We start from the raw sequence: 27,769 nt of genomic DNA, 5'->3' as shown, positions 1-27,769 counted from the left end.
TGTAACACCCGCAAGGTATGGGGCATGGTTTAGGGGAGGTTTTGAAGCCATGAAACTAGCCCATAAGGCTCGAGGTGTCCCATGCAGCACAGTACTAGAGTGGGGTCCAGCAAAAGGCCCAAGGCCCAGTGAGTTTTTGTGGGGTTCACTGGACTGGGGCCATGCAAAAGCCTGTTGGCAGCCTCCCAGTTTATTATTTCACCATCAAGATGTGGCAGACAAGACAAGAGGGCACCTTCTGGGCTGAGCTGGCACGGTCACGGAGCCATCAGGGGCATCATGGCCATACTAGAAGACCCTGACCCATGATCGATCGATCGATCGATCGATCTATCACAAAAGCTTTGTTATCTGGCACCCATGGAAAATGCGGGGTGCCAGGTAACCTGAGAGGCCTGAACAGGCATCTTTGCCTGTTCGGGCTGCTGCCCCTCCTGCCACATCAGTTTGCCAGGGAACAGGGAGCGGGGCCTGGGCACACTGGGAACAAGCTGCTGTGCCCCAGACCATGGGGGCTCAGCAGCACAGGCTGCTTTGCCTTGGGCCATGGGGACTCAGCAAAACCAGAAGTGCCATGGTGTGCACTTCCAGTTTTGCTTTTGCCGCGTCAGCTGGCATGCCAGTTAAAAAAGCATGTGAGTTTGTAATGTGCTGGATAATGCAGCTTTTTGCTCTATCTAGCTATCATGGTGTTTCATTCTGATCATGGAAAAATGTGGATTTTGAGCTACCTTTTTTAACCCCAAAATTATGGAGGGGGGGGGTTTGTATCAGAAAAAACCAGGATCCCTGCTAATGAGCTATTGCACAGTAAGCTTTTCTCATGTAGATGCACCAGGGAGAAGCAGCTACTTTTACAAAACAGCAATCAGGGGAGGAGCAAGGAGTGAACCTAAGCCAAATTTGAGTGTCTGAGTCACTAGACCATTTTGCAATAATTATCTGCACTTTAATTTTTTTTTAATTACCTTTCCCATTTGCCTTCTCATTACAGACATCTTTGAAGAAAACATTTCCACTGTACCTCCTTTGTATTTAGCAGAACAAAATCCACATCAACTAATATCTTGCCCCCAGGGAATTCACCCATGCTGTTTAGTGACTTCACAAAATTAGACAAAGTCATTTGCCAAAGGTGTTGTTAAAAAGTGAATGTAATGGCACCAGTTGTTTTTTTTTAATGTATTGCTGAACTTGATGACTACATTTTCCTACAAAATGTGAAACAGTATAGAGCTAATTTAATGTACTACAAGAACTTATATACATGAGGAAATGAGAAAAATTGAAAGTTTTTTGATGTTCACTGTGTTGTGTAGCCCAATGCAAATTAAAAAGATTAGATATAACAACCTTTAAAACATCCAGATTTATGTTGCAAATGGTAACAGATTTGTACTAGGACTTTTAGGAGCCAATATATCCTAGCAGGGCTCAAAATACAAGAATAACTGAATGAAATAGGTAAGGCAGGCGACATGGAAGGATATTCTGTAAGGCATGTTTATGTAAAGTAGCATTTATCTTATAGTTGGTTTACTCAGTTACTTGGCCTTTTATTACACGAACAATAATATTGTAAATTAATGCAAACATTGAATGAAATGGCAAATAAATAAGATGTATACCAAAAAAGGGAAATGATAATAATATGAATAAAAATAAAATTAAATAAGTGTGTTTCACCGCAGTGCTGGTGTGCTTATAAAAGAGTGATTATCATTATAGCTATTTCTATGGTCAGGATACTACATTCCATATAGTCGGTGCTTTTATAAGCACATGAAATATGCAGAAGTTAATATATAATCTATGTGATGTTGATTCAAACAAGGACCATCTTTTTCTACTGTATTTATACAGGACCAAGCAGAAAAAGGCTTTGACTCATGGTATAATTCTGTGGGTACTACCTGAAACACAAACATTCATTATTAAATAGCAATATAAAAAGCAGAATGGGACTAATTAATGTAAGTATTCGAGTTGAAAATTGGGCTTCCCATGTCTGCCTTGAAAATGATGAAGCATGCCGGACTTTTTATAACTTTTAAAAAAATGTTTGTTAGCAATATAAAATAGTTTGAAACATAGACTTTAAGCGATGCAAACCCATCTACATTAAGATCTGTCTTCTGTAAAAACAAACAAACCAATCCTCTACTGTTGCATTCTGTCTCTTTTCTTTGCTAACCACTTGCTACAATCTACCCTCTCATATATTTATTTTTTACTTTATGAAATAAATTTATAATTGAAGTCAGTTTCCAGTTTCCTTCCACAGCAAGGAATATCTGCAGCAGAGGACTTCTGAGTAGAATCAGCTGGGAATTTTTTTCCAATTTTTGTCAGAAAATTGTATAAATACTGATTTGTCAAAATTCACATAAAAATGGAAAGTTGAAAAAAATGTTGGGAAAAGTTTTTTCCAAGTCAAATCCAGAGAAAAACTTACCACAGATGATTTAACAGCCTTTTATTTATTCTACTCATATATGATGTGGGAGACCCAGGTTCAAGTCATGGCTCAAGAACAGAAAAAAAACAATTTTAAGAGGAAAAGCCTTTTATTTGTAATACTCACATATGACGTGGGAGATCTAGATCCTGTTCCTGACCTCAGATCAAAAAGGAATCAGCCTCCTCATTTATAAGAGGAAATTTAATTCAGCTGTCCTCAGTCTTGGATGAAATCTCTAACCAGTGAGCTGCAGGGGAAAAAAAAAGGGGGTAGGAGATCATAGGAAGGATCATAAGAAAACAGGGCCTCACAAGACCCTTCTGTTCTGTTCTAGTCCAGACTTCTGCTCAAAGCAGGATTGTCCCCAACTAAACCATCTCAGCCAAATGTCTATGCAACCTACTCTTGAATATTTCCAAGGATGGAGAAGGCACAACTTCTCTATGTAGCCTGTTCCAGGGCTTGACCACCCTTATAATTAGAAAGTTCCTCCTAATCTCCAGCCAAAACTTCCTCCTGCTGCAGTCTCGGCACATATTCATGAGACATTTACTGTGAAGCTGCCTTATTAGCTCCACAGTAAAGTCTCAATGTCTACACATGCAGCCCTGTTAGCCACAGGAAATTAACTCTGCCTCAGGTTAGTACTTTTGTAAATACAAGTACTATCCTGCAGCGGTATTCTTTAGGGTACAGCAACATACATGTAGAAATTGGCGTGGCTGGCTGGTGCACGAGGATGCCTCAGTGTGGGGCTGCCTGCTAGCTGGTTAAATTCCAAAGCATGTTGAGCCAGGTTGGAGCAGCCCCAGGTTGGCAGGCTGACCTTCCAGACCTCCGACCAGCCAGGGCTGCTCTGACCTGGCTCAATGTGTTGTGATCCTAGGTGCACATGAAGATGCAGCACCCAGAAGTAATAAACTCCAGTATGATATACACCAGAGTTTATTGTTCTGTGTTAATAACACATGTAGATGCACCCTTTGAGACCATTGCTCCTAGTCTGTCTCCTATGGCAACAGAGAAAAGCACATCTTCATCCCCTCTATAATCACCCTTCAGCTATTTGAAGACCATTAACAAATCCCCCTTCAGTCTTCTCTTCTCCAGACTGAATAACCTTCGCTATTTCACTCTTTCCTCATAAGTCTTGCTTCTCAGGCCCCTAATGATTTCTGTCACTCTGCTCTGAACTCTTTCCAATTTGTCCACATCTTTCTTATACATACATATATTTTATATAAATGGGTTTGTATACATATGCATAAACACTTATATTCCTGAGTAATCTATAGCATGATGTATTATATACAAAACATGCTCATGTGATCAGATGGATGTTTGATATTTGTATTTTAAGCCACACTTCAGCCATTAATAAGCACCGCATTTGTAAGAAGAAGAAAGGAGAATTATATTGTTGTTAATCAATATTAGTGTACTTGGGCAGCCTTAATGGGGTGGGGGATGTTTCTATGCATCTGTATAATGTATGTGTGTTATAATGATAACAGTGTGGGGGGGGGGCAGTACTCCAGGCGAACCCTCACCAGTGTGGGATAGAGTGGAAGAATCATTTCCCTTGATTTGGAAATGACTCTCCTGTTAATATAACTCCGTATACTACTGCCCTTTTTGTAACAAGAACATACTGTTGGCTCATATTCAGCTCATGATCCTTCTCTGAATAATTGTAGTGCAAACGCTCCTTCCCCAATCTGTATTTGTGCATATAGTTATTTCATCCCAAATGCAGTATTTTGCACTTGTCCTTGTTGAATCTCATCTAATCGATTGTGTATCATTTTCCCTGTACATCCATTCTGATTCCTCTAGAGTGTCTGCAATCCACCAACATTCTGTCATCCTCAAATCTGCTCAGTCCCATCACCTAAATGGTTAATGAAGGTAATGAACAATACTGGATGTAGGACAGACCCCTGGAGAACATCACTTGATACCTCCTCCCAACTGGACATTAAGACTAAGTACATTCAGGGGCATTAGGGGGTGGTTAAGTTGGATTGAAATGGCCATCTGATATCAGGTTAAGTCAGTATGGAGAAGGTAGTGGGGGGTTGGGGCTCCAGCAAGCCAGAGGGGATTGGGGATCTGCTGGGGGATAGGGGAAAAGCAAACCCCACAGGTGGGGTGGGAGGGGCCAATATGACCTGCCCCACAGGTGGGGTGTGCAGGGCTGGCATGACTCATGGGTGGGGTGAGGGGACAGGTGTGACCAATGTGTGGAATGGGAGGCAGGTGTGACTCACAAAGGGTGGGGGAACATGCATGACCTGTGAGTGGGTTGGTGGGGTGCAGGCATGATCTGTGGGTGGGGTCCTCCACACAGTGAACTTACACCCCCATCCTTCCTGTCCCTTCCCCCACTGTGACTTGCTTGCCTGGCTCCAGCAGTGGCAAAGCTAATAGAAGGAGCTGCACCCAAAGCACTTTGTGCGATGGGGGTTCAGAGGGCTGGCTGGTTGGATGGGGAGGAGCAAGGAGCTTGGGGAACAAAAAATAGCTCATGCGGGTGTGTGGGGGGGGGGGAAAGAGCAGCTCTGGGGCTGGGGCCAGTGACTAGGTTTTCCCATCCCAGGACTGCAGAGGGAAAGTAGACATAAATTCCATGCACTGGTTTGACCTATATTCAATAAGCTTGATACTACATAGATCCAGGTTGATGTTAAAAAAAAACTGGGTACTGCAATTGTTAGACCAGTTTGTGTGCATGCAACCTCTGTTCAGTTACAGGTTTAGGCTGATTGTTGGCAATGAGACTGAGTCTGTAAGTGTAAGGTCATCATCACTGAAACAAGCTAAGTTTAAATTGGGTGGCCATTTTGTACCAAATATAACCTCCTTAAAGTCCTGTACTTAGCCTGAGTCAAATGACTTTGCTGATCCAACCAGTTATGTATCCACCTTACGGTACTTCCATATCATCTGTGTTTTTCCTTAGCTTGTTAATGGGAATGTTGTTGGAGACTTCGTCAAAAGGTTTGCTAATGTCAAGATATAACACATCCACTTCTCTCCCCGCATCCACAGAGCCTGTCACCTTATCATAGAAGGAAATCAGGATGACCAGGCCTGATTTGCTTTTTTGCTTTTCTCTGATGGCTGTTCCTGATCACATTGTTCTCCTCTAAGTGCTTGACAATGGTTTCCTTGAGCACCTGCTCCATGATCTTTCTAGGTATCAAGGCCAGGCTAACAGACTTGTAATTCCCCCATCTCCTCCTTCTTCCCTTTCTTAAAGATGAGGTTTTCCAATCATTCTGGACTTCACCAAACCTCCACAAGTTCTCAAAGAATATAGCTAATGGTTCCGAAATTACCTTGACCAATTCTTCTACAGTGCATCCCATCTAGCCCTGCCAACTTGAAAGCATGTAGCTTTTCTATTATTGTTTTTTGTACTATTCTAGGCTATTTGCCTTATTCTCTATCTCTGCTGCCAGCTTCATTGGCAACAATATTCTAAATGTTAGGTATTTCTTGTTTTCTAAAAAGCATCTTTAGGAAATTGTATGTCCTCCTATATATGCAATATCAACATGTATCAGTGCTGTATATAGACTTTAAAAACTTATAAATAAATTTTAATGTGAGACTCTGTAACAGGTCACCCTCCCCAGCACCATCTTTTGCGTTATCCACAACCTACATGGGGTGCCCTTGAAGTCCCCTTAAGTTTTCTAGAGTTCCGCTTTCTACTTTCCTGCCACATCTTAATGGAAATATTATACCGATGTTCTTGAAAGTGGGAGACTGCCGATTGTATTTTGTATGTTGGGGTTCTCTGCCACCATGGATCTTGACACCTGTCTTTATCTAGCTAGGCCTTCCCATCTAAACCTATGAGATAGAGTTTGACTCCAAGGCTCTAGAGCTCTTTGGTCTTGGGGCTTATGACCCTCCTTTTTGCTCCAAGCTTAAGCCCAGCCTCCCTGGCCCAGAGACCTGTCCACAGCCAAGGTGCTGCAAGTTCAAAGCTGGGCAACGGCCTTGAACCTCCATTGTCCCAGTCAAAAAAAACCACAGAGCTGCACCCCAGGTGCACCAGGCCATCCTGGCCTTTTAGGACTTCACCCTCTGGCACTGGGGCCTGTGCATCCTAAATACTGTGCCTTCTCTGGTCCCAGGGTCCCCAGGCTGTAGTGGGGCCCTAACGAGGCCTCCTCCTTCCCCAATAGCTTCACCCAAACCACCAGTTGTTAATCAATCAAAAATTATAAACAATCTGCCCAGAGGCTATAACTGCCACCAAAAATATAATTAAAGAAGGCAGTATGCCAGCTTATGTTTTCTCAGGGGTTCGTGCTTCTGCTCCCCACTGTCTGCTACAGTTCTTCTTTTGGGGTTGCTGCCACTTCTCCAGAAGTCCTCAGTAGCTCCCCTCCTGCAGCAGCTGGACCACTCACCAAGCCTCTCCATGGAGCTCTTATATGCATTCCTTCCCCTTTGGCTGCTGGTACCTACTGCCGCCCAGCCCGGGGTTTTTTATAGTTCTGACCTGCCCCCTTCTGGTCACCTGACTAGCTGGCTAGGCTAAGCTTTTAACCCTCACCTTACCAGCATGCTGTGCCCAGAAAGTTCTGGTCTTAAAGGGGTCGACCTGCCTTCTGATAACAGGGCTAGGGTTCCCTGTTACTGCATCCTTTGTACATTTTTATAGATTTTATATACAGTCTCTCACATTATTTATACACACATATATAGCTCCAACATATGATATGATACCAGTAAATTCCCAAAAATGATGATGTGGTGTATTATATTAAATTTCTAGTGATAGTATCATATGTGACATATTAATACAGGATTAAATTACTACATTTCTTCTAAGCTGTCACAAACTGACAAAATATTGGGAAATTGTACCAGTTAAGTTCCTTCTAATTAACACATGACAGTATAAGTTTCTCCAGCTCTTGTTTCCCACTAATGGTAGCTATTGTCCCATTTTACTTGCTCCTTTTCTGCACTTCTTTTAATTCTTTGTATTTCAATGGAGAATATCACAGTCATTATACATTAAAATAAGCCGATAAGACACAAACATGCCGATAAGACACAACATGCCGATAAGACACAAACACAATTCCTTCTGTTTGCACCTTGTATGACCCACTCAAACTGAAAAAAATTGGGTGCTTGCTGAAGGTGTCTTTCTAGCCAACGTGAAACAGATCTGTTTTTAATATGTGTGAGGTGGTCTTGTAAGAGAGGAGGGTCTTTAATATGGGTGGTGTCTTTTACAAATGTCCTTTATTTAAAAGAATCTATTTTTGCAGTTTCCAATGGAAAAGTTGAAAAATTAACATACAGGTGGTCAGGAAAGACTAGCCCAACCTTTTCCAATTATAACTAGTCTCACTCCTTTGGAATTTCAGGACTTTGGAGTCCCTGCTGGCATTCAATACATTATGCAAGATGTTTCAGTGTGAATGTGACCTTGCCCAAATACAAGTTTTAAATGCACCTGTCTTTGTAAAGACCTCATAGTATATGATAAGACCACATAAACCTCAGCTATGCACTTTTAGACCATGAAACAGTACTACATCTCTGGCATAATACTGGTCATTCCAGAGTTCCTGCATATTCTCAATAGGGACTACAGAGAAGCATTTTACATTTCTGGCAACAGCCATCATGTGTTTTTAATAAGAAAAAGACTGTGCAGGTGCAGTTATCTTTTGCAGTACATAAATTTCAAGGAGACTACATTCTTTTTCTTCTCTAACAAAGACCTTTGAGACTTGCCATGCATTTGAGACCTTGCCATTGAGGCATAACCTCTGACCTGCAATGCAGCACACAGCAGAAGAAAGCGAACTTTGCTGCTACATACAGAACACCTGCTTTAAACATCTGCAAAAAAAAGTTGGTAATTTAATGAACTGGTCTCACAGCCATGCTATTACAATATGCCTGCAAAGATTCTAAAGGAGGCCAAGAATAAAAGTGTTCATTATGATATGCTTTGTAGTACTAAAAACCTAATCTTCTACAGAGTCTGTATGATCAAACTTTATGGCTGATAAAACCTTATGGACACCAGTCAGTGTGTCTATTTATAGTTTATGCTTTATTCTTCACTGTCATATTCTACTTTTGTGTGTTCAGAACTGGTAAAGGGGAAATAGATTCTTAAAGCCTGACACTATCAGACCATTTTTAGAATATTTGAACATGATTAATGAAAAAAATCATTGCCTCTCGCTTAACAAAATTAGACACTTTGCCAAAATTCCACTGAAGTACAGAGAAACAGTAAAGTTGAAATTATTAGGAATAGTCTGGTACACAAAATGTTAGACTTCAAATCAGGAGACCTGGCTCTGTCACTGTCTCTGTGTGACCTTGAACAAAAGAGATAATTTCCCTGTTCCTGAGTTTTCCCATGTACCAAATGAATGTAATGGGTCTTAACCATATTTGTGAAGCACTTTAAATTGTTTGAATAAAATAATTTTAGTTCTTGACAAACTTTTAGTTTGCCTGTAGTTACTTCTATATTAACAACTTCACCAATAGACTCATCTCTGCAGGCTTACAATTGCTGCATAGCTGTGTCATTTTAGGAGCAGTCAGAAAACTCATTTGTGAGTCAGAGGTCCCCTCTACATGTTACATGTACTACACAATTAACTGCAAAGTAACTATCAGACCACAAAAAGGTCCATCAGCTATAAAGTTAGAGCTGAAAAATGTTTGATAACTTTATAGCTGTTCTCTGTCCAGCTTTAATTTGCATGTGTAGCAATGTAGCTCTATGATCATGGCTGAGAGCCCTCTCAGGTGAGGGGATGCCCAGCCACGACTGCTGTGGAGTGCTGACGTGGCTGAGAGTCCCATCAGCTGCAAGACTCGCACCTGCAGGGGCTTGCTGTTTGCTGGTGCAGGGGGAGCCCAGGTGGTGATCCTGGGCTTCCCCCACAATGGCAATAAAGCGAGATTAAATTGATGCTGGATCCCACAATCACACCTCCTGCCCTATACATGTGACATGGCAGGAGGCACAATAGTGTGGATTCTGTCATCAGATTCTGTCATGCCTTTATCTGTGCTCAAGGTTGACAGATGACAGAATAAGGAGCAATGTTCTCAAGTTGCAGCAAAGGAAGTTTAGGTTAGATATTAGGACGGATTTTCTCACTAGGAGGGTAGTAAAGCACTGGAACAGGTTACCCAGAAAGGTTGTGGAAGCTCCGTCCTTGGAGGTTTTTAAGACCCAGCTAGACAAAGCCTTGGCTGGGATGATCTAGTTGGGGTTGCTCCTGCTCTGAGCAGGGGGTTGAACTAGATGACCTCCTGAGGTCCCTTCCAACCCTCATTTTCTATAATTCTATGAATGCTCAGAGGGACCCAGACTTTCACAGTTCTTACATGACTCTCATTTGTGTGAACCAGCAATACATTACTTCACCTATTTTTTCCCCCAGCAACTTACTCCTTCCTAGATACCTGACAAGCCACTCTAGCCCAGCACTGGACTCCTACTATACTTCATCTGCCTCTGTTTCATTCCTGTTTGCTCACAGGAGTATCAAGCAAATAAATCCTGTTTTTCATACAGGTGCTGGTACTGTTATCTGAGCAAGAAAAACTTTATCTCATACTCAACAAAATAAAAGCTATAACAATCTAGAAACAGATTTATAAATACTTTCAATCATATAGGAGGATGAGCATGATCCCAACTAGTACTGAGCTCCTACAACACCTGCAAAAGTTAATCTTTCTGAGTTTCTGAGCACCTAGAAATCTTGCTGAAATCAATGGTATTACTTGCTGGCATCTACAGACACCCAACATTTGTTTAATCTGAAGCACTTTGCATAAGGGAAGAATCATTAAACTTGAATATAGACAGTCTGTAATGCCTTTGTCAAATCAAAAACCTAGCTACCAAAGTATCACATTCAAGTTCATTAACTCTTACCACTTATCTGATTATTGCTGACTTTATCATTTCTGTTTAACCCCAATGTTCTCTTTGTTTTCCTCTCAGGAGAAATGACATGTATTGGACAGGACATTGCAGTGAGAATCATAATGTTGTGTGTGCCCTCACAGCACTAGGCTGAATGCAAAGCACTCAAACAAGCTTTAGTTAAAGCACCTCCACCACCATTTTCAAACACAGGACACTGAATACACAAGATGCTGTGGGGGCTTTCATTAGTCTGACTCCTAAGAGCTCTCATTTAAGCACCTTTGCACCCCAGAGCATGTGTAAAGACACTCATAGTCACCAAGTATCCATAGGGGAAAGTTGAGAACTTTAAAGAAATATTTCAAAAGTGTGTAACATTTAAGGGTGTTGTTACACTTTACCAGGGATCCTGGTTTTCTCTGATTAAAAAAAAAAAATCCCAGATTTTCAGGTTAAAAAAAGTAAGCCAAAATCCACATTTTCCATGATAAAAATGAAGCATCATGATATATCTATGTATCTAATCTATATCTATATATTGTGGCGTTTCATTGTGATCACAAAAAAATGTGGATTTGGGACTACTTTTTTAACCTGAAAATTGTGTATGTGTTTTTTATCAGAAAGAACCAACATCCCTGCACATTACACTTTAAGCTTCCCAATTCTTGACTGATGATAGTATTAGCTTGAGTTTAAAGCAGTCACAGATTCAGATGAGCAGGGGCCTTGAGAACTGAAAGGCCCCTCCCCTCCCCTCCCATTCCAGGATCTCTCCCCACCCCACCCCACCCCACAGGGCTTCCTTTTGCCCCCAAACCATGGGGTCCCCCCATTCTCTCCACCCCCTGCCACTCAGGGTTCCCCCATGCTTCCACCCCTGAGGCTCCCTCCTGTCACAAGCCCTCCCAGCTCACCTGCGTCCACCATTATTTTCCCTGGTTTACTTGTGGCTGCCCAGCCTGGAGAGCACCAGTGCCAGTGGTGGCAGTACAGTGGCAGCAGCAGCCAGGCAAGCAAGTTCCTCTTCCCTGTCTGGTCCTCCAGGATAGTGCCAGCAGCTACAAGTAAACTAGAAGCAACAGGGGAAGAAGTAGGAATATGAGATTCAGGGGACAGGGGTGGGAATGCTTATCTGGGCCAGCAGGGAAGAGGGGATAGCAAGGGATGGTTGTCCAACTGGGGAGCAGTGGAGTGGGTAATGGGCCCAATCCATGCCAGCAGGGGTTGTTATGCTAATATGTAGTCTGTTGTAGGCACATATTAGTATAACAAGAGCTGGGTAAACCAGATCAAAATAAACCTGTATTGGAGTGGTGTAACCTTAAGACAACTAAAGGGTGCTTAAAATTAGTTTTGCATATTAACATGTGAAACTATCCAGGGATTATGGACATTTATACACATGCTCCAGAAGATGGGGAGTTCTGCTCCTACTCATGCTCCTATTTTTTGTACATTGCCTATGACAGCTGAAAATTATGTCTGTGTGATAAAGGTGCTTGCTGAAGGCTCTATGATGATTAGACCAAGTGTTTTTCTGTCATTTGTTCAAATATTAAGCTAGATGTTGTTGCTAAGAGCCTAATTAAAGTTTAAGATGTAGTAAGGCCTTGTATAAAGTAAGACCTAGTAAGTTTAGCAAAGCCTTGAAGTAATAAGGCCCTGTGGTGTAGATAAAATTGACCTTATCCAAGGAATACAAGACTTGTACTGCTATTGGTCAGTCTAAGGACAGTTGAAGTAAAAAGAATCTGAGTGGCTGTAACTTATTTGCACAGCTTAGAAATTATAAATGGGCTGGCACATCCAGAAATCATTCAGAAGGAAGATACAGCTCTGTGAAAGGGACTAATTAGCTGTTGACCTGGATCAGTGAACCCATGGATCTCGAGGAGCCCAAGGACTGAATACCAGGGTCCTTCCCAGTACCACTCACACAGCGTTGATCGGGGACACCTGACTTCACTGAGCTTTGTGAAAAGAGAAACTTGTCATACATCAGGCATCAGAGGGGACTGCCAATAAGTTGCTGACACAAATTATTATTGTCTGTCATTATCTGTCTTAGTATACTACGCATAGTCATGTTTTTAAGTCAACAAACCTTTCTTACCTTTCTACCCCCCAACCACACTCTCAATCAATCCCGAACTCTCTGCTGGTGGCTGGGACATTAATTGGTGTCATGAACAGGATTGAGAGACTCTGGTCCAGAAAGAAAGGTCAGAATGGAGGGAGTTGCATGGGCCCCCTTGGTGGCTTTGCTTAAGGAAGTGACAGCAATAGAGAATCCTGGGTGGGATAAAGATAGGTTGAGACCTGCCTGGAGTGACACGGGAACTGTACCCGATCATTGGGCTAGGTTGGTTACTAGGTTGGCTACTAGGTCAGCCCAAGAAGGGGTGCTTGTCATGGCTGCTGGCCACATGCCTGCGGTTAGGGTCTGAAGAGAATGCCCAGCTCCGGGAAAAGGTCACCTGGCTAAGTAAGGAGTTAGAAGACATGAAAGATTCCAACAGTGTGGTACACGAGGCTGCGCGAGCTGCTCAGAGCTGCTTGAAAACTTTAGAATGAAGGGAAGGACAAATTATGATTTCACACATGGACGTTTCCCTCCAGAAGAGGGCACAGTTAACACAGGCTGTGGAGACATCATTTGACAAGGTGCAACAATGTCTGTATGGGAAAAACCAGAAGTGGAGCTCTGGGAAGATCATGGGGTGGGGATGGAGGAGGAGGAGGAGATTGGTGATGAGCCCGGTGTTGAACCACCCCCATATGTCCCTGCCCAGAGGGAGGAACCTGGCAAGGCCTTCCCTGCGCAGAGGGAGAAATTCAGCCAAGTTATTCCCATGGTGACAACTCATTCAGAGCTGCAAGGAGGGAATCCCTGAACAGAGCTGCATTCCTTTATTCATGCTGATATTAAAAATATACAAATGCAGCATGAGTTCAAGCCAAAAGAGCCAGTAATAGACTGGCTAGTTCAAATTTATAGTGAAGGGGCAATTTCAGTGAATAGAGCCAAAGCCACACAAATGGTTCTGTGCCCTGAGCTCCAGTTAAATCAGTTTGCAGGAGGTGATAAAAATGTTACTTTGTTTTCTACTGCACTGCAAGCAACTGCAGCCAGTTATATGGAAAAAGAGCTTAACCCTGCCCCTCAGACGTGAGCCAACTTAGAAGTGGCTGTCCGCTGCTTGTATTAGTTAGCACTCACTGAAATCATTCATGCAGCAGTTTGGACTCACATGCCAGATGCAGAAGTCATGACAGCACTGTTGTGGAAAAGGTTTTGCCAATGAGCACCAACAGAGGGCACCTGAGCCCTGTTGGCCTTGGAGCCAGAGGTGGTGAACCATCCGGTAAGAGATGCGTTCCGGCAATTAGTGCAGCTTTTACCCATTTTGTAGAAGCCAAGGCTTACCAAGCCGACAAAACTGCCAAGGCCATGGTGGTAGCCTCAGTGAAACATAACCCCCCCTGCCTCCCCACTGCTGAATTGTTGAGAAAAGCTGAGGGAGGCCGGCCCAAGACTCCTCAAGCAAAAATGTGGAAAGACTTGTTAGCTGCCAGTTTCAATAAAGTGCAAATCAATAGACTGCCCACCAATGTCTTGCCAGGGCTGTGGGCTAAACCCTGTACCAAAAGGGCAAGCCCAAAAACAGAGCCTTTTGCAGCACCAACAGTATCACCAGAGGGATTCTCTGCCCTGAGGGCAGAACTGTCGAGATTTTCCGAGGCACATACAGGGCCACCAGCCTTTACCCCGCCTGATCATGTGGCCTAGGGAGTCCACCTGGCCCAACACCCAAAGAAAGGGGCCACTATGGGGGTAATAGCAGGCCGGGGACTAGTATCTAAAGTTAATATTAGCCCCTTAATTCAGATACCTGTACAGATTCAATTGAATAAAAATGAAAAGTCAATTGATATGCTATTGGACATAGGTGCCCAGATTTGCATTTTAGATTCCGCAGATTGGAAGGGGGAGAAAGGAGCCCCTTCTCAAATAATTGGAGTTGGAAGCACCAGATGACCAGAACTTCTGGTCCAAGCAAACTTCATGTTACCTAATGTCTCTAAGGTAATGGCGGCACTAATACTTAAAGGGGGAACAAGTTTACTGGGACTTAATGTACTAAGAGGACAGCAGTTTGCCCTTGAGCAAGAGAATTGGCAGTTTGGGTGCACAGTGCCTAACCGGGAACCAGAAGAAACAGTTATAACAGCTGTAACTTGATGTAGCATGATTCCACTAACCCTGCCTCCCATGGAAAGAGTACATGGACCCCAGTATCGAACTCCCCCTGAGGCAGGCCACACAACCTATCTAGTGTATTATCAGCCAGCAATTGAAGGACGGGACTATTATCTGAACCCACTCTCCATATAACAATCCAATATGGCCACTGCATAAGCCAAATGGAGGGTGGCAGCTTACTACTGACTTTCGAGCTTTAAATGCTAATATTGACCCCTTGATGGCTGCTGTCCCATCACTACCAGCCTTGACAGAAAGCATCCGGTGTTATAAGCCTGCATAGATAGAATCCGTTAATATCAAAGACATGTTGCGACAGTACGTGTTTGTTGCTGTAGAAGTTACCACAGCGATAATGTTCGGTCATGCCTCAGCGAGAGCTACAACCCAGGACACTTGTACAGCACTGGAAACTCTGCTAGCTGTGTATCCCCCACCTATAGAACTACAAAGCAATAATGGCCCTCACTTCTGCAATCATCTTGTGTATGACTGGACCGTGAAACATAGCATGTTATGGATATATCACATCCCATACCATCCACAGTCTAATGGATTGGTAGAGTGAGACAATGACATCCTCAAATGCAATTAGCAGTTGGCCGCTGGCCCGGTTCTTAAAGACTGGGACTTGCACCTGGATCGAGCTATCAATTGGGCCAATAACTGACCCCGTCCAGGAGGTAGACCTAGGCAACAGGCCTTTGGATTGGGTAGTCCCTGTGAGCCAGCAGTAGAGTGACCTAGGGGTGGTGACCCAAGAAAACTCCAGGCAGAAGGTTGGGTGGTAGTAAAGCATCCTCAAGGAGGTAAATGGGTGAGGACACAATTAGCAAAAGGTATGCATAATACATGGTGGGTATTTAAGTCAGATTCACCTAATGGGAGCCAAGCTCCTTGTTGTCTTGTTCCTACAGATTGGATCTATCTATAGGTGCAGCCATAACCATTCCTAATTGAGCCTGTCACTCAAGACAAGTCCTCCTCTGTCACTGGTCTAAATTGACTGGCACCATGAAGTGGTGGACTTTTAAAACTGTACTCTTTTTCTTAATGCCTTACTGTGTTTCCTGGGTAGGGCATGTCTACTATCCTTCTTATTACCCAAATATTAATGAACTTGCTCCTGAAGACCTCAAGGAGTGGCCTGACCCTGGAGAGCATCCCCCAGAAATGTGCTCAGATGACCTTCACTTGGTCCAGCTGCCGTATCCATATTAGAAGAAACCAGCCACCCCAGACCAAGTGAAATCCTGGTTTCTGAGTAGAAAAAATAGGATAGTCGCCTGGCAAGGTGGTAACTGTCAGTGCACCTGTGGCACCAGTTATTATCTTGAGTACATTCCCTACCTGAAGGCTGGAATGGCTACCTGTGGGAGGGGAAGTATTTGTTGTAGCTCTCCTCGTTTGGGAGTTTGTTGTTACATACTTCCTGAGGAAAACCTCATTGAGCTCAACGCCCCTGAGTCTGTGTCCCTGATTGTGCATTCTGCATCTGTTCAGCCTCTCGAGTCACTGCATTTATGAGAGGATCTGCCCCCTCCCATTCCTTTGGCTGACAACACTCTCCAGTGATGGTATGAAGCCCACCAGGTGGGAGGGAGCATTACAGGTTGGAACAAAGTTATTACATGGTTTGTGAATCATACCTACACAGAGGCATGGTGGACTGGTACCACTTTAATACAATTAGAAGGAGGCTATATGTACAAGTCTCTACCACTTATCCTCATCTTTTTATACTGGTGGGGTTCCTAAAGCAAATTAGTGCTATAATTCTGCCAGGGCAGTGCTGTTTCATCAATCCAGTACAACATCATCCCCATGAGTGACAGTGAGAACTCTTTTGTTCTCTGGAAGGTGAAGCATGGCTACAGGCTCCCAAATAGGAAAAAATAAATGTGACCTGTGAGAAAATAAAGTATTCACTATTATTTCTGGCCGTTCACCCATGGGATGCCCTGACACCACCCGTGTATAACTCCACACCCTGGCAAAGGTCACAGGTTAAAATCCCAACCCTCCTAAATGCTTCTTTGTTCACTGCCCAGGTGTTGTTCAGACCAGAACAATGGTATGTCCAAGCTACTTTTCCAAACTGTTCGGCAGGAGCCCACATAGCTGAAGGGTTACTTAAGTGGAAATGGCCAATCATTTTCCATTCCATGAATACAGTTAAGTCCCGCAGATAAAGAGATGCTCCAAGTTATCTTTGGGACAGACTTAGATAAATCTCAGAAAAAACATTGAAGGAGTAGCCAATCTCTGACAGGCAGTACCTCTCAGACAGCGCTGATCGGGGACACCTGACTTTGCCAACCACAATCTCAATCAATCCCGAAACCTCTGCTGTTGGCTGAGACAATTGCCTCCCACTGTGAACCCTTGACTTGACTGGGACTTTTGTGAACTTTGGCCTTTCATTACAACAACTCAGTTTTACCATACTGGGGGATAACAGACAACTTGTGTAAAGTGATAATTTAAAACTAAAGTGGGGAACCCTAATGCAGACACAGACAGGGCTGATGCTTCATAATTTGATTGTGTTGTATATTGTTTGTTATCGCTATACTCCATATCTTTGAGGAGTATATTCACAAATGGCATTACGATGTTTTCAGAGATTTTTGGGAAATTTTACAGGTAGCTCCTAAAGTTTTTTCCCCTTGTAATGTAAAAATGCCATTATTTAGTTAATTCTATTGTCTTTCTATTTCTAGAATTAGAAACATATATATCTGAGCAATATTCCCAGATTTCCTTGAGGTAACCAGTGATCTGAAGGAAAAAACAATAATACCTATTATATCATTAATATTGTTTATATTTCTTTTTTACTAATAACCAGGGATCCTGGTTTTCTTTGATTTAAAAAAATCTCTGATTTTTGGATTAAAAATATAGCCCAAAATACATGTTTTTCTATGATTAACATAAAACACCACTAATATATAGATATATTTTAGTGGTGTTTCATTTTAATCACATAAAGATATGAATTTTGGGTTACTTTTTGAATATTAAAATTGGGTTTTTTTATCAGAGAAAACCAGGATCATTGCTAATATATGATTTGGATTTTGAGAGTAATACTTAAACCCACAAGCTCAAGAAACTGGTACTTTTGGTGAAACCAGGTACAAAAATATGGGATGAACAATACTTCAATTAGCCATAGTTTATTTATGAGCCACATTTGACTACTACTTTAAGTGCCAAGTATATTATTGCCATTGCTTGGTATTTTTTATTTAATATTTTCAAAATACCCTAAATAGCTGGGGTTTGTTCTCAACATCAGAGCTTTCTATTGCTGTTGATGCCTTATCTTCACTCCCAGAATAATCTTTACCCCACACTATAAAGCAGATATTCCAAAGCAGATTGTGGGCTGTTATGGCAGAGCAAAATTCAGTCCATTCCAGCAAATTAATTTGATGAAATAATCCATCCACATTTTCATAAAACTTCATCTCCACCTTTCCCCAACTACAGATTCTGCACTCTTTTTCAAATGATACCACATAAAGGAGAAAGAAATAGTTACTGCAAGCCACAGTGTTTGGATTTGGCTGTCGAAAAGGACTTTCAGAAATGACAGAGTAGGTTTTGAAAAGTGTATGTAGTAATTAGCACCCTGAATTGTTCTAAAGGCTAGCTGGCACTGTTATAAAGATTAGTCACCCTTTGGCATGGATGTTCATTATTATTTCAATGGTGTTCTTTAGAGGACTTTCTAATGAGCAGTTATATCCTTAGTAGGTTAAGCTGAAAAAAAGATTTATTTTAAGCTAATTTATAACTAGAGCTGAATCTTCTGGCAAGGTCAGCAGAAGGAATCCACCTTCTACGTAACAAACTGCTTTCAATACCTTCATCTGAGATATTATATGATATATGGCATTGGAAAATAACTAGATTTCACAAGAAATTTTAGCTGAAAAACAGAGATGTGAGAAATTTGACAGTTTCCTCTTACAAGGGTTTTACATATCATTGTTTTTCTCTATAGATATCACAATCCTCAAACCCTCATCCCTCAATTCCCACCCCAAGGTTTTGCAAAAATGCAATGACCACATTTGAATTTTTCCTGCTCTCATGGGCTGCCTACAGACATGCTCGTTTGCACTCTAATTACAATGCTTCAGAGCAGACTCAATTGATTGACTCTGCTCCATGTTCCAACTAGAACACTCCAGCACTGCCTCACTAATATGTGCATTAAGCCCCTCCATGTTTCAAAATGGCCCTGGGGGGGTGCTTTAACTAAACCTTGTCAAATGAACTTTAGTTAAAGAACCCCTGCAGCCATTTTAAGCAGCCCTGGGACTTAATACAAGTGACAGTGAGCCATTTTAATTAGAGTGGCTGTCTGGGAACCTCTCTAATTAAAATGGCCCACCCCCACTTCTGATCATGTGTGTAGGCAGTGATAGTTTCAGTTATTTGTTCATATATTCCTAGATGCTAGGGTCAGAAGGGACCTCTATGGATCATCACGTCCGACCCCCTGCCCATGGCGGGAAAAAGTGCTAAGATCATGGCAATTTTGCTTGAAAGCTTTGGTTACTTTACCAAAAGTTTCCAAGTACAAGGTATGTGTTATGTGTATGTAATCAGATAGGAAAGATGGGCTGCTGGGTAGAACACTGGACTGAAACCAGAAAACTTGGGATAAATTGCTAGTTTGACTAATGACTTTCTGAATGGCACACAGCTGCTGTGAGATAGCACACCCCATGGGTGTGGATTGTCTGTGGGTCAGCTCTGGATGAAAGGGCTCCCTGGGCCAAATTCACACAATGAACCATATCTTTGACACCTCTGGTTTAATCTACTGATTCATATATATATATAAAACCCAACCTGTATACCTATATATAAAAAACCTGTATACCTGTATACAGGTATACAAAACCCAGGTTGGGTATAAAAAACCCAACCTGTATACCTATACACACACACATATATATATGTATATATATATATACACACACACACACATATATGTATATATATACACACACACCACGATAGATAGATAGATAGATGTCATTTTAATCACGGAAAGATGTGGATTTTAGGTTAATTTTTTAAATCCAAAAATTGGGGATTTTTTTATCAGAGAAAACTAGAATCCCTGCTGATTAGCTATGACAGCTATAGGCACAAAGCTATGGCTTCTGTGTCTAATGCTAGAATGCATGAGTACACATTCCCTGTACAAAGTTAAAAATATCTGTACCTTTAAAACGACTGCAGTCAATAGTTATAACACGTATGCAACCTGTGTAAAAACAAAATCAGAACCACAGGTTTTCAATTTTCATGCATCTCTTTGGCTTAGACAATAAGTCTTGCTAATTATGGGAATTTATACATATGGTCCAGGTATGAACTTTAATTAGAGCAGCTGTGAGAGCCACTCTAATTAAGGCACCTGAGTGTCTTGTGTATCAGTGTCCCTGTACTTAAAAATGGCAGCAGGGATCTTTTATCTAAAGTTCATTGAATGAGCTTTAGGTACAGTGCTCCCGTTGCCATTTTTAAGCGTGGTGACATTGATATACAAGATGCTGGAGGCTGCTGAAGCATGATAATTACCATACTCCAGCAGACTCGATTAATCGAGTCTGCGCTGATGCATTGTAATTATAGTGTGTTGAAGCAGCCTCACTCCTTGTGTACAGGTGCCCTATGATATTCTTAAATCACTTTGTTGAAGCCTCTTTTTCAGAGGTTACTAGAAAGTAAAGTATTTTCTGAGTAACTGTGTTCCTCCTCCAAACTATCAAGAACTGTCACCTTCCATTAAAATCAGTATAAACCAAAAGCATTCTTCACCTTGAAGGATTTTACTATTTATGAAAATGAATGTAAATCTGAGAATTATCATTTTATATCATCTACTCTAGGAAAGAAACAATACAATAATTCTGGTTAGGACACATTAAATGACACTGGTATTGTTTCATGCAAATATCTGTGAAGCAATAATGTGTCAGTTCTACACTTTTCAGTTTTAATAGGTAGATTACAAAGTTATTTATAGCAGTTACTACATTTTTTTACTTTGTATTCATGCTAAATTAACATGGTAGCTTTAAGAATAAATATATTGCTAAGAATCAAAGTAAAGATTAAGTAGGAGTAAATTTGTGTCATAGCCTCAACTTCTTATAGATATATTCCAGGTGACTAGCATGTCTGCCTTGTAAAACAAAGCAAATATAGACCATTTGGAACGACTCTGAATTCCTTTCATCATTTGTTGAAAAGAAAGGCGTCGCAAACACTTTTTAGTTCAGCACATAATTCTCTGGAAACCATTTAGCTAATTTATAAAAACAAACCCACTGTTTGGAGCATGGCCTGCATCTACCAGGCATAATGACGCTGCCTTGTGTTTTGTTCACTCTGGAAACAATCAGTCACACGCATGCCAGGAATAATACTCAATACATGAGCCAAATGTACCCATGCTCCAAAGGTCTCTGTTCTTTGTTGATAAAGGAGAAAGGATAAAAATAACTAAGATTCAAATTGAGAAACGTAATAGAATCATAGAAATCACGCTCTGTTCTATATGATATTATACTTCAGTGGCTGAAGATTTCAGAATATTCCTAGCAGCTGTGATGCCATGGCTCACAAATGCTGTGAAGATGAAGCATGCATGCGTGAGTGTGTGTGTGTATTCTAGCATGAAAGAGTTGGGGTGAAATGGACAAAAAATGATAAGTAAAATGGATGACAATTAATATTAGTTTTATTTGTATAGCCCCATGCCAAAACTATAAGTCATTAATTCCTAAAGAGTGTCACGGCACACTAGTATGATGTGGGAAGGCAGAAGTGAGCAGCAAAAAATGGGCTGGATAGGGCTCTGACCAAGCCAGCTGTGTGACTATTTGGAGCTCTGGCCAGGCTAGCACCATGAGCTAGTTTTGGTTTCTCACTGCACTGGCCTTGTATGGCTGGATTGGGCCCTGAGTAGGCCAGCACTGCACATGGGATCAGGACCGTGCACCACAGCTGGGCCGTAGACTGGTGTTCTTATCTATATACATATATGTTTTTGCTTATTCAGCTTTCGGAGGTGTGATTATTAGGTGATTAAGCGTAGGCCAAGACAGAGAGAAATGCTTGTTATAGGTGGCTATGACGGAGCATGTGAACTGCACACGGGTTGGATCAGGTTAATAAACTGTTATTAGTAAATTAGCACTACCTGTTGTACTTGTAAATGCCAGGCTTGTGGGCAAGGGCTAAATAGGTGACAGCATGCTCAGTTTTAGACTGGTACAAATCTATCGCTCCTAAGTAAAAAATCAGGGTTGTCTGGAGACAAGCACTTGAATAGGACTGTAGCTGATCTGAGTATCCCAGGTAGACCTGACCTGGAACTGGCCCACTTATCTAGCCCTTGGTTATGATTGTTAAGCCAGGCTAGAGATAATGGCACTCCACCTGAGGGAAAAAAGTATTATCTAAAGATGAGCCCAAAGAGTAAATGGATCACCTCCAAAGAATTACTTGCAACCAAGTAAAGTCTTATTTACTCTGTGTTCATTTTGGGACTGTGCACAGTCTCTGGCCTCATAGCAACTTAACTTTTACAATGACCTGGCTGAGACATAAATAATCACAGTTAATGGGTAATGCCAGTAGGGGAAATGAAGTGTAATGTCAACAGTATCATGCTTTGCTGCAAGAAGCTTCAGAGGGGTCATAAAATATTGCAGGTTGTGACTTCAATTAAAAAAACTGTGTTCAGTTGCTTAAATAGTTTGCCAATTTTGTTAGTGTTTGGTTTAAGTTTTCCATGCTGGATGTTTGCCTCTGACTACATTTTTTGAGGAAAACTTCAGCTAAAATGATTCATAGGATCATAGAAAGTTAGGGTTGTAAGGGACCTCAGGAGGTCATCTAATCCAACTCCTGCTCAAGGCAGAACCAGCCCCAACTAGATTATCCCACCTGCAGATGTGTCTAGCCAGGTTTTGAAAATGGCCAAGGATGGAGCTTCCACCACCTCTCTGGGTAACCTGTTCCAGTGTCTTACTACCCTCCTAGTGATAAAATTCTTCCTAGTATCTAACCTAAGCTTTTCTTGCTGCAACTTGAGACCATTGCTGCTTGTTCTGTCATCTGCCACCACTGAGAGCAGTCGAGCTCCATCATCTTTTGAGCCCTCCTTCAGGTAGGTGACGACTGCTATTGTGGCAGTGACTTGGTCATGTCTCTTGACAGTAAAATAGCGTCTGCTTAAAAGAGTGATTGCGGCGGCATCCTGCGACAGCTAAACTGGATTTCTGAGGGTTAAACCTGGTTTTCTGCAAAATGCTTATAGCTAGAAGAAAGAGTATAAAAGAAAGCCGTTGTGGTTAAGCATTTCCTGTATTTGTTAATGCATTTTGCCATAGCTTAAAGCCAGCTTCATTAGCAATGGCGCAGCTAAAATTAATCATATAAGGAAAACACAAAGACTTGTACTGCTATTGGTTAATCATATAAGGAAAGTTTGTAGTATAGAACTATAATTGGCTGCAAGCCAACAGCTAGCTCAAAAAAAATCTATAAATTTGCTGGTGCATCTGGAAATGGGTTGAAGGAAAGCGGTTAAAGGAAATTGGTTGAAGATTCGATGCTGATTCAGAGAATCAGCAATTCGAACATAGACAGAGCTTTAAATGTTTTTGTTCATACCTTGAGGTACCGGGTGCAGTTTGTGAATGCTGAGATAGTGGGATGGATGGAGCATCCCACAGGAGTGCAAGGGGCCCCCCTGTTTGCTCAGCGGCAGACCCAGAAGTGGAGTGGAAGTACTTCTGGTCTACTTCTGATTTGCCACTGAATGCACAGTCCCCCCCAAGCACCTTCCCAGATCAGCGATTGGCTGTGGGGGAACCCCAAGTGCCTCCCCAGACCCAGGAGGCACCAGTCACGGAGCCAGGGGAAGGGGTCCTCCGTGCACTCCCCAGCAGACCTGGAAGTGGACCAGAATTGCTTCTGGTCCACTTCCAGGTCTGCTGCCAAGCATGCTGGGGACCCCCCCGCACTCCCATGGAACGTTCCATCCCTCCCCCCACCCAGCATCTCAGTGTTCACGAGCCACCTGGTACCTGGAGGTATGTAGAAAAAACATTTAAAGGTGTGTCTATGGCCAAATCATCAAATCTCTCTGAATCAATTCAAAGGGTTCCGATTCAATTCAGAGAGATTGAAGGGTCTCCTGATTCAATTCAGATTTGGAGATTTGGCCACTGAATTGGGCTGAATCTCCACTGAATCAAAACAGCAACCTAAGCTTCACACAGCCCTAGTGTCTATCACTGAGTTTCACAACAGCCCAGGCACAGAAAAGGGGGATGTAGCCTGTTGAAGCCTTGGCACTGTTCAGTCAAGAACATAAACTGCATGAGAGCAAAAGACAAAGACTGAGTGTAGTGCAGAGATAAGGGCGCATCCCTGGGAAGGGTTAGTCTTGTGTTCCAGTCTCTGCTTCCAACCTTGTCTATGTATTTTATTCAATGATTGTTTTAATGTATAAGAACTCCTCAGAGTAGAGACTGGAATCCAGGATAAATACTCTCAACTCAGAACTTCAGTCAAGCCTCCTCCTCATTAATTTTGCAATCTTGCCTAGCTTCAAGAGAGGGATGAGCGCAATCTGGAATCTGCACCCATCCCCCAAATTAGTAGTTAAGGCACTGTACTGGGATGTGGGAAGTGTAGTTTGATGCTCTTTAGGCTGATCTTGACATAGAACCTAAATCTATCACTTCCAGGGCATATGTCCAACCCAATAAAAGGTAGGTAATACCACTCCCCTTATGCTTTTGAATGTAAGTGGCAATGGCTGATATGCTTTATGGTCATCTCAAATCTCCCATTATGTGTTCAGCAAGACCTGAGCATGCCTTCTAGATTGGGCAGTGAGCAACTCAACTCTGCGAAGGTGGCAGCATCTCTAGACATACTCTGATTCTATAGAAATTTTTTAGGCATATAGAGAACTTTACTGGGGAAAGCAGATGCCTCTTAGGCAGGGGCACTGGATGAGCAGGGTCTTTGATTGCACTATTGGATTTTGGGGTTGAAATTCCATGTAATTCCCACTGTAAGAGCCTACATACTTTAACAGATATACAATTAAATAAATATAGATTATCTTCACACTGGAATCTACATACAGTCTACATTGTATTCTACGTGGAAAAAAGAAAATTAAAAAAAAATTTTGTGTCAACATGTTTTAGTTTACTTATTTAAATTCACCAAATAGAAGCAAGAATTTTTGACCTAGGTCAGATTGACTAGGCAAAACAGATAAGGCCTAAAGGTCATGCCCTCTTTTAATTAACCCCAAACCATGTGAGCTTTATTAGATAATTACAGTAGTTATCCCAAAGTTGATGTATTGTGTCCATATACATTCAGACATTAAAGTAGTTATTCCTACAATTTTACAGTAGATTGCTACGCTCCATTACTTGTGACATGGTAAATCCTTCTACTTGAAAATACTTTTGACTATGTAAGTTTTACTTTACAAGCAATAAGTTAGATTTATGGCCAAGAGACTGTCATTACTCAGACAAAACTATGTTTGAGGTCTTGGGATGAGAAATGAGCAGAGACACACAGAGAAAAGCTAGCATTTCATTAGTTAAAGGGAACAGAAATAGGACCCCCTCCAAAATCTACTGAAGTCAGTGGGCGATAAGAATGCTGAAAAAAATGGAAGCCTTTGAAGAAGAAAAATAGGGATACTCTTAAATATCAATGACAGATAATAAGCTTTGAAGAAATATTTTTCAGATATATTATTGATATGTAAATTATAAATGTATAAAATCTACGACTAGATCGCATTGAATCATAGAAAATTAGGGTTGGAAGGGACCTCAGGACCACATCCACATGAGGAGGGGCATTCATTTGCAGTGGCACAAATACATTTGTGCTCCTGTACACGCCCTTGCTCATGAAGTTTCCAGCGGGATACATTGTCCCGCAGCTCCATGTGCTGCAGGTGGGGCTGGCTGCCTCAGTGCAGAGCTAGCCAGAAGGCAGCCTCCTTGCCGGGGCACCCTGTGCCTCAGCTAGCCAGGGAGTGGCATGTAGAAACAGGGGAGCAGGGGCTGCTTACTCCCCCATCTCTGTATGTTTTGGAGCCCCTATACTGAGGTACTCTGCACTCTAGCCAGCCACTCCCTGGTGGGCTGGAGTGCAGGGTGCCTCAAGACGGAAGCAGGCATCCCTGGGCTGGCTGCTCCTTTGTCTCTGCATGTCTCAGCATCGGGCCTCCACTGAGGCATGTGGGGCCCCATCCCAAGGCACACTGTGCCTAGCCAGCTGCAGAGCACCTGGCTAGGGTGCAATGTGCCTCAAAATGTGGGAGCAGGCAGCAGCTGGCGGGCTACAGGGTGCCTCAAGACAGGGGTTCCATGTGCCTCAGTACAGGAACTCTGCAGCACAGCCGCCATGCTGAGGCTCAAGGGAGCAGCCAGCCCAGGAGTGCTGGTCCAGCCCCCTGCTCAAAAAAGGACCAGCCCCAACTACATCATTCCAACCAGGACTTTGTCAAATCAGACCTTAAAAACTTTCAAGGATGGAGATTCTACCACCTCTCTAGATAACCCATTCCAGGGATGCACCATCCTCCTAGTGACTCGCTTTTCTTCATAAGCAACCTAAACTTCCCTTACTGCAACTTGAGACCATTATTCCTTGTTTAGTCAACTGCCACCACTGATAAAAGTCCATCCACTACCCTTCAGGTAGCTAAAGGCTGCTATCAAATCCTCTTTCAGTCTTCTCTTCTCCAGACTAAATAAGCCCAGTTCCCTCAGCCTCTCCTCAGAAGTTATATGCCTCAACCCCTAACCAGTTTTTTCCCTCCATTGGACTCTCTCCAACTTGTCCACATCCTTTTGTAGTGGGGGGCCCACAATTAGACATAGTACTCTAGATGTGGCTTCCCCAGTGCAAAACAGAAAGGAATAATTACTTCCCTCAATCTTCTGGAAACACTCCTACAAATGGCGCCCAGGATGCCATTAGCCTTCTTGGCAACAAGGGCACACTGTTGACTCATATCCAGCTTATAACCCCAGGTCTGTTTCTTCAGAACTGCTGTTTAGTCAGTTGGTCCCAAGCCTATAGTGGTGCATAGGATGTTTCCCTCCTAAGTGCAGGGCTTTGCACTTGTCCTTGTTGAACCTCATGGCCAGATCCAGAAGTTCAGGTACACAAAGTTTGTAGCACTGCAAACCATGAACGCCATGTGCCACCAGAGGCTGTGGGGGCATGGCAACCACCTGCAGCTGGTGGCTGCAGGGGCATGGTAGTGGCAAGTGGGGAGCTCCTGCAGGTGGCCATTGCAGTGTTGGCCACAGGGGGGAGGGGTGGCAAGCGCCAACCAGTGGTCAGTGACCATGCACAGACGCCACTGACAGCAGCAGCCAGTGGCAATTGGGGACCACCCACAGATGCCACCAGCAGCCTCAGCGGTGAGGTGGGGTGGCAGGCAGCGATCACCTGTAGGTGCTGCTGGCAGCGTCAGCAACGCTTTTTGCAGGAGCTGCACCACCAAGCTCAGGGGGTGCAAATGCACCGGCTTGCACCCCCTACATATTGCCAATGCCACAAACCTCTTTGCAACAGTGTAAACCTCACATGTTGCATGCTAAACTGTGCCCCACATGTCTAATTTGCATCACTGAAGCAACATTTGCTACCGGGATTTCCTGGTAGCAAAAACTACCCTGAGAAAAAAAGCAATCAAAAGCACACCAAAGTTCTATGTACTGGGACAAATACAGAGATGGAGAAGCAGAAAGTCATCATGCTGAGGCACCCTATGCCCCAGCCAGCCGGGGAGCAGCACATGGAGATGAGGGAGCAGGCATCCCTGAGACCCTTACACATCCACTGCTTTCCCCACTTCCATAGAGCCAGTCATCTCATCATAGGAGGCTGGGCAGGACTTGCCGTTGGTGAATCCATGATGGCTACTCCTGATCCCCTTCTTCTTCTCCAAGTGCTTATAAATGGATTCCTTGAGAACCTGCTCCATTCT

Source organism: Crocodylus porosus, unplaced genomic scaffold (genome assembly GCF_001723895.1).
Source record: "Crocodylus porosus isolate Cpor-Errol unplaced genomic scaffold, CroPor_comp1, whole genome shotgun sequence".
NCBI classification, from domain to species: domain Eukaryota; kingdom Metazoa; phylum Chordata; order Crocodylia; family Crocodylidae; genus Crocodylus; species Crocodylus porosus.
Note: the sequence above shows the minus strand (reverse complement) of the source record.